The sequence below is a fragment of the Octodon degus genome, unplaced genomic scaffold (assembly GCF_000260255.1).
Source record: "Octodon degus isolate 3935 unplaced genomic scaffold, OctDeg1.0 scaffold00106, whole genome shotgun sequence".
Classification (NCBI taxonomy): domain Eukaryota; kingdom Metazoa; phylum Chordata; class Mammalia; order Rodentia; family Octodontidae; genus Octodon; species Octodon degus.
This window is the reverse complement of record NW_004524682.1, coordinates 1,069,200-1,077,025: the sequence shown is the minus strand read 5'-3', so window position 1 is coordinate 1,077,025 and position 7,826 is coordinate 1,069,200. Positions and strand designations below refer to the sequence as shown.

General features: G+C 37.5%; 1 pseudogene; it reads right to left on the bottom strand.

Annotated features, from left to right (window-relative positions):
- Positions 1 to 7,591, bottom strand: part of LOC101582751 — a 25,412-nt pseudogene extending 17,821 nt beyond the window's left edge.
- Positions 7,592 to 7,826: the final 235 nt, after the last annotated feature.

Below are 7,826 nucleotides of genomic sequence, written 5' to 3'. Positions count from 1 at the left end.
AAAAAAAAAAAAAAACCTTACAGTTTTGCTTTCAAAGTTTTAACAACTTTGATCCAACCTTAGTTACCCTCGATCCCTGAAAGCCTGTTACAACTTCCCAGGTGCCTTTCTGGGCTTTCTTGCCTTCTAGCTCTCCATCTACCTACGGGGCACAGGAGGTATCCTCTCGCTGTTCTAAGCTATTCTTTGTTTTCCTCCTTTCCCTTGTGGCCACCACCAACCACAAAAGACCATTTCAAAGCTGCACTCGACTCCTATTTTTAATCTGCTAAACTGGCCATAATCAAATCAGTAGCTTATATGGGCAATGTGGTGACCAGTGAATTTTCTCACTTGCTTGACACAACTCATCTCAGATATAATAACTTAACACTGATGACACAGGGGCACAGCCTCGCTACTTTGAGACCAACAGCATAATAATACATTAGCCACACAAGTGTCAAAGCCAACTGCAGGCAAATACAGTAGCAGTAAAGCAAGTTTTTCCCAACAGCACCAGTTAGCTTTATTTCTCATCTCACTGTCTTTGGAAGTAATCAAAGAGATACTAAGTGACTGTCCATCAGTGATGTTTTTTGTGAAAACACATTAAAACTCTTGCTATGTAATGTGTAGCTTAGTAAGTGAATTATTTTATCTGTATGAGCAATAGACTAGTGGAAATTTCCTTTTTATAATGATGATCCTGAGTTTAATTCTCTAAAAAGCCTGAATTTGATAGTCCCAAAATGAATGTCAAATGTAGCTTCTGTTATGAACAAGAGCCAGGTAGTTGCATAGAAGTGCTGGTTCCATTTTGGGGTCTATGTGCTTCCCTGGCAAGCACAAGGGCCTGAGTTCAATCTGCAGTTCTGCCAAGAAAGAAAGAAAGAAAGAAAGAAAGAAAGAAAGAAAGAAAGAAAGAAAGAAAGAAAGAGAGAGAGAAAGAAAGAGAGGGAGAGAGAGGAAGGAAGGAAGGAAGGAAGGAAGGAAGGAAGGAAGGAAGGAAAAGAAAAACAGTAAAAAAAAAATAAACCCTCTCATTTTGGGGTCTACTGGCTTTTTTTTTTAATTATTTATTCATTTGCTTGGTGCAGGGTCTCACTGAGCATCGCAGTCTCATAGCGATCCTCCTGTGCTAGCATCCCCAGTGCCAGGATTATGGGTGTGTCCCACCACGTCCGGTTAGGAGGCTGGCATGGCGTGTGGTACCAGGGACTGAACCAGGTCCTTGTGCTTGCCAGGCAGCTGCTTCTGTGGGATCCACTGTTTTCTCCCAGATGTTCTTGTGGACCTTCCTCAAGTACAGACTTAAAAGGTTCCTTGATTTACATGCTAGTTAGGGATGAGAGAAGATAAAAGTCTTGGTCCAGGAAATCAAATGTTTATATACATCTATCCTCTTCAACATACATACTGAAAATAAAGATCTGTGTAAAATTCCATCTGAAATCATTGCTAATGCTTTTTCACCACTGTGCTCAGAGCTTCTTGCACTTCCCACAGCCTCGCCCAGCTCAGCCCTAGATCTTGAAAATATTAGCTAATATTCTTGTACTCACTATCAATATGTTACAATAGATTAATCATTTCTGTAGGAAGTCTAACTAGGACAAAAAGAAAAAAAACCTCTTGGTGCTGAAAAATATTTTGGGAAATATTTGTCTCACCAGTAATATTTAGTAGCATCTATTTTTTGAATGCTATGAGAAAGTTTCTGTATGTATGAATAGGAAAAAACCTCCATTGATTTTGAAGTAAAACATGCGTGTTAATGATAGCATAGTTGTCCAGGACCCTACACAGTGTCATCTAAACAATGAAATTATTCTAAATTATTTCACAAAATAGTTAGCAGAGATATACAGCTACTTTCTCTTAGTTCAATGAGAAGAAAATTTTGAACTAATAGTGTTTAGACAAAAAAATCATGTCTGCATTTTGTACTATGAATAACTACTACAAAGACAACGATATGCACCATATTAATTATTTTTATAACTGTCCTACTAACCTTTTTTGAAACTCTCATTGCTACTTCTTTCTCAATAAAATTAATATAAAAATAAAATAAAAAATTTTAAATCATTTAATTTTAATTTTACAATACAACTAAACATTTCATGATGCAATAACAAGACGATAGTAATTTTCTTCGAATACTAACCTTCAGACTTAGAATACAAGATGTATATCGCAGAAAAGAGACAAAGAAATCATACATTAAAAAAATTCACTATTGTGTAACTTAAGAAATCTTCCAAAGTAACGTAGGATAAGGCACTGCACCATGCGTGATGGGGGTCTAGCCATCAGGATAAAGTGACTTCTATCTCAGTGGGATAAAATGGGATGTCATAGCATATTCATTGATGATATAGATTTTAGTAGCTCTGGGTTACACATTCTTTAATGTGCCAATATTGTTAAAGAATTAACTTTTTGAGTAACTTTATTGGCTGTGTGTTACAATTCTTAATACAGCTCATTGGATAAATATAGAAAACACAGCGGCCATGGCCTAGCTGAATCTGACCAGTCATTTCAATAATTTAAGGTTTGGAGTTATTGAAATTCTTCATTAATCCAATTTAGTTCAGGTCATATGTATGCAAATTAATAAGCTGTATATAAACATCTGATATGTTTCTATTAGGAAATGTGTATTAGGTAGTATATGCAATGATTAATGTATTTCAAGTAAAATGGTTCATAAAATATTCCTGTGTGCTGGTGTATTTATAAAGTTAATGGATATGAAAAGAGCACTATTAAGGCAACATAGCCTGAGCACTTGGCTGTTATTGTCTTTCTAGCTTGGATATTCTAGAAGTTCTGCCTGTGATTGCTTTCCTCATACATACATTAGAGCTACATCCAGGAGGAAAAGGGAAAAATAAAACGTGCATGATTTTTATAAGAGGTAAGAGAATCAGAAAAAATTGAAAGGTTTGATGATGAGGTGTATTTTAAACAGAAGGGAGAACACGGCAACGGTTTTACACCAAATCTACATCCACTGTGCTGGCTGCAGTTACTATAATGAATGATCTAAACCCAAAGCTAGAAAGGATATCCGAGATAATTTTGTCCATTCATCCCTCTAAAATAAAGAAGCTGAGATCAAGATAAATTAGGTAATTTATTCAAAGTTCACAGTAACTCTGATAGAATCAGGCCTACAACACTTACTATACAAATAAGCTTGAACTACTGAAAGGCCTTAATAATATGTACCATGGTGAGGAAGTATCTTGTGCATAATAGACACTTAAGCACATTAAATTAAGCATTAAATAATTAATTTTCTGGGAACTATTTGTAAAATGAATAAAAATGTGTGTCATCTTTTACTGAAAATGGTAGTATTCTGTAGACATAATTTCAGACTAGTGAACACCAAATCACAATTTCTCTTTTTAATCTTCTCTCTCCCATTATTCATGGTCTCATAACTTCATCTTTTCTTTAGAGTGAATTGCTTACTTTTTATTCTTGTCACTTTTTTTCTCTAGTTACTCAATTAGAAAAACAAGTAATTCAGATTCTTAAGGTGAACATTGTTTCTTTTCCCTTTGTTCGAAGCCATTTATACTGACACCTTTCAGGCTGTTCCTCTTACTGAAGGCTCCCCTGTGCTCCTTATTTGTCTTTTATGAGGAAATTTCCTGAGGTTTACTTTGTGCCTGGAAACAAAGCCTCGGCAGCTGTGCCTGTGCCCCAGCAGTGCAAAGAGCTGAAGCTGTTCTTCTCTTTCTCAGAGCAACTTCTTGTTTGTTTACTTGTTTCTACGGATGGGAGTGGACAGAGGGGGCTAACAGGAGTCCACCAGTAATGCCTGAGCCCTCTGATGCACTCCTCCCATGACCGCAAACGCCCGTTGGGCACACTGCACTGCAAACAGAGGGGTACAGGATACACCACTTCCTACTGGGCAGCTCGGGGTGATTTTAAATATTCCTGTCGGTTTGCACTTTGCACCACACTCCCATGGTTCATGCGATGCCGTTGGACATCTCTGAGGACAAGGAAACTGATGTGATAATGATGAATTAAAAACAGCCACACTAGCTTCCTGGAAGAGCTAACCCTACAGAGATAACACATCAAATAACAATCATAAAAATAAGAAAAGAAAAGTGCACAATTAATAACTTATTCAGTCTTCCATGAAGATTCTTGTAAAGAAAATGAGGCAATTTTGTCAAAATAATAATCATGTTTTCTAAGGACTGTCCTGCTAAAAATACGGCACTTCCAGAGAGGCAGCTACATGTTCCCCTAAATAGCTCCGTCTGGCTTGCATCGCTGCTTGTCCTTATCTTCACTGAATAAGAGCTGTCTAATGTCCTTCTAAATAAAAGTAATTTTGGGGACTGATCACGTTGCACATTTGACAGCGCCTTGCAGATGTGACTATGTGAAACTATCGCACATAGCTGCAGAGTGGGTGGGGGGATTCAGAGATGCCGCATAGACAATCACTTTTCTGGCTCTTGGTGGACTGGAAAGGAGGGTGGTCCATGGGACCCTGAATATAGGTGAGTCACACGCTGAGTTTTGAAAAGAAAATCATTCTTCTGGGCTGTGAATAGGAGCTCTGCTTTTTCCTTTGAGGCTCCCCAATACCCTGGGATGAAAACCGCTGTATAAACGCAACATGCCTTTGTTCACAGCAGCGGCAGGTGCTGCTAAAGCTTTCTGCTTTGGCTCTGACAATGTTCCAGAAACATGACCTGCCACAATAGGAAGGCCTTGAGCAGAGCAGTTAATTGTGCCAGGCTGTGAACTTCTAATGTGATGCCTAATGGGTAGTGACAATGGGTTTTTATGGTTTGACTTTATACTGATAATCCATAAGATAAACGAATGATTTTGTTGATATATATATATATATATATATATATATATATATTGTTTAGATGCCCATCTAAATCTACATGTAGGATCCAAAATCTTAAATATATCTATTTACAAGAAAAGGAGAGATATTTTTATAAGGAGGAGATACTTAATAGTAAAAATGATGAGAAATTAGCCTGACATCATGGCACATGCCTGTAATTCCAGCACTCCGAGAACCACAGCCAGGAGGATTGCAAAGTTGAGCCCACCCTGAGCCTCCTAGTGAGAAGCTCCCAAAATAAAAAATAAAGTGGCTGAGGAGTACAACTCAGGGAAAGGGCCCCAGGTGCACCTCCCAGCAGCATGAAATAATAATGACAATTCCAATGAGAATGATAATAATAATTGTTCATTTAAATGAGATAAATTATTCCAGAAAAATCATAATGAAAACAAGCACATTTTATACAGTATGATAGAAAATCATTTTCCGTTAAATTCTTTCATAATAAAGCATAGTATTTGTATTCTAAACATGACCCCCATGGTTTCATATTTGCAGGATACGCAAATCCACATAACAACTGATACTTTTTCATCACGCCACATGGGCCTAAAACTATAGCAATGTATGCTGCTTCTTCAGAACCAACACTAAAAGAACCAAATACTGGATTAGGAACTGGACGCCTGAATTCCCATCTTAACTTTGCTTCTGCCAATGCTATCTTGGAAAATCGTGGATCTCCATGAACTCTAGCTGGTACAGTTGTTGCCTCAATGATTTACAGAGTAATATTGACTAGTCCAGAGTGCTCAAAATATAAGATGCATCAGCATCACCTGCAGGACCTGTGAATATGCCCATATCTTCTCAAAAAGTTTCTGATTCTTGCCTGCTTAGGCAGCGTGCAGTGGCTGGGGTTTGATCCCTAGTGTGCCGACATGCTGAGGCAGCGACTGAGACTGGGCATGGTGGCAGGCGCCTGTAATCCCAGCTCTTGGGAGACTGAAAACAGAAGGATCACTGGGAGTCTGATCTACATAGTAAGACCCTGTAGACCTTGTACTAAATACATCAAATAAAAAATAAATCAATATATTTTTTAAAGTATTTAGTTTCTGCTTCTGTGTGTCTGGGTAGCAATAAATTTGAAAACATCTGGATGAAACAAGTTAGTATGCTGTCATCTAGTCTTCTGCATTAAAATGATCAATAAATATCACCTCTGGTGTCTCTACACACATTATAATTCTCTGGAAAATTCAGTGACTTTAGTCAAAGCAGGAATAATGCAGGCCACATGCGTTCTTCACCAGAGAAACCCAGCAAACACTTGCTGACTTTATGCATTATATTTTCATAGAAGATAAGCAGGCAATTCTTAGAAAAACAGTATAAAAAGATAATTCAAACATCCCAATGAAAACAAGACTATGTAAAGAGGTGCATGGTTTTAATATTGGACAGAAGTATAAGGTTAAACAGGCTCATTTGAAAGATAAAAGTTATAATTCACTAGTGATCATACGATTTTCCAACATCCAGCTTACTAGTGCAGACAAGAGATTAAGATGGAAATTCAGGTGTCAAACTCATAATTTAGAATTTTGGTCTGTAAAGGCCACCTTACCCAGTGAATTAGAGACTTAGGAAAATATTTCATTGCTTAAAATAATGGAACGAAAGTCAAATGTAAAAAAAAAGTCTTTGTTTGCACAGAACAATAGCAGATGATGCAATTAGTGCCTGCAATATGGAAGAAGTAAAAATTTAGAGTCTCTAAAGACCTTCATTCTTTACATAGATTTCTTTCTTTCTTTCTTTTTTTTTTTTTTTTTACAAAGGATGTCAACTTTTTCATTTTAAATTTTAAATAAGGCATGACACTCTGGAATACAGAGGCTTTAAATAAAAGCTTTTTTATTTCTTAAAAACCCTTTAAGCATAAAGAAATCAAACTACTTACCTAGGAAAACTCATTTTTATAACATCAAAAAAGAAAAAGACAAATTCACAAATGAGGGAAAAAAATAACTCTTGAAGGAGATTGTCATGGCAACCAGATAAGAAAAATTTGGCGTGGAAGGCAAGCTGATTATTTCTCCTTTTTAATCAAAATTACGTATCATCAAGTTTTGAAGTAAAACAATTGGAAAAACAGAAAAAGAACTCAAAGTATGTCACATGCACATTAATGTTTATTAACTCTTTCGTCACCTATGATATACTCAATTATTTGTGAATATGGGCATTATTTGTTTCTCATGAGATTCCTAGTCTCATTTCTAAACTTTATACATTTAAAAAGCTCCAAATGTTGATTTTTCTTTTCCAGCACTTTATTACAAATTCATTTATTGTGTTCTTTTGAAAGCCCAAACACTTCATTCTGACTCTCATAGTTTAACCTAATTTTATGGTATTCACTGCCCATAATTAGTGCCCTATAACCATTAATACTTGCTTCGTCAAATTTTTTAAATGTTCGTGTTTATTCTTGTTAAATCAGTATGGCATTTGTGAATCTGGCTTTAGCCTCCTATTCTCAGTGAATTCTTCGTAACAAGACACAGGACACAAAAATCTGAGTGATAGAGACCCTGATCGGGCGCCGTCTCTCTCTTTTTCTGCAGTCCACGTGTGTGGAGGGAGGAGCGAGCCGCCGACGGAGGCGCAGGGCGGGATGCGACCTCTGTGATGCAGGCTCCTCAGACTCACAGGCCAGGACGCGCCGGACACGCTTCCAGGGTGGGACATCATCGGCGCCCTCTGCAACCTTGGTACGTTATGAAAGATGGAAGTTGCTCTAATGGCCTCCAGGTAGATACTTGCAAATTCTGTAAAGTAAAAGGCTACTGTTGCACGAAAGAACACTGTTCCTCCTAGCAAAAGATTAGCTGGCGCTCCCATGCACAAAGATAAGCACGACTTCATAAAATGAAGAGCTGCGAAGCCAGGCCGCTGACCTCCGCATTCCCATCGCTAGATGGATGGT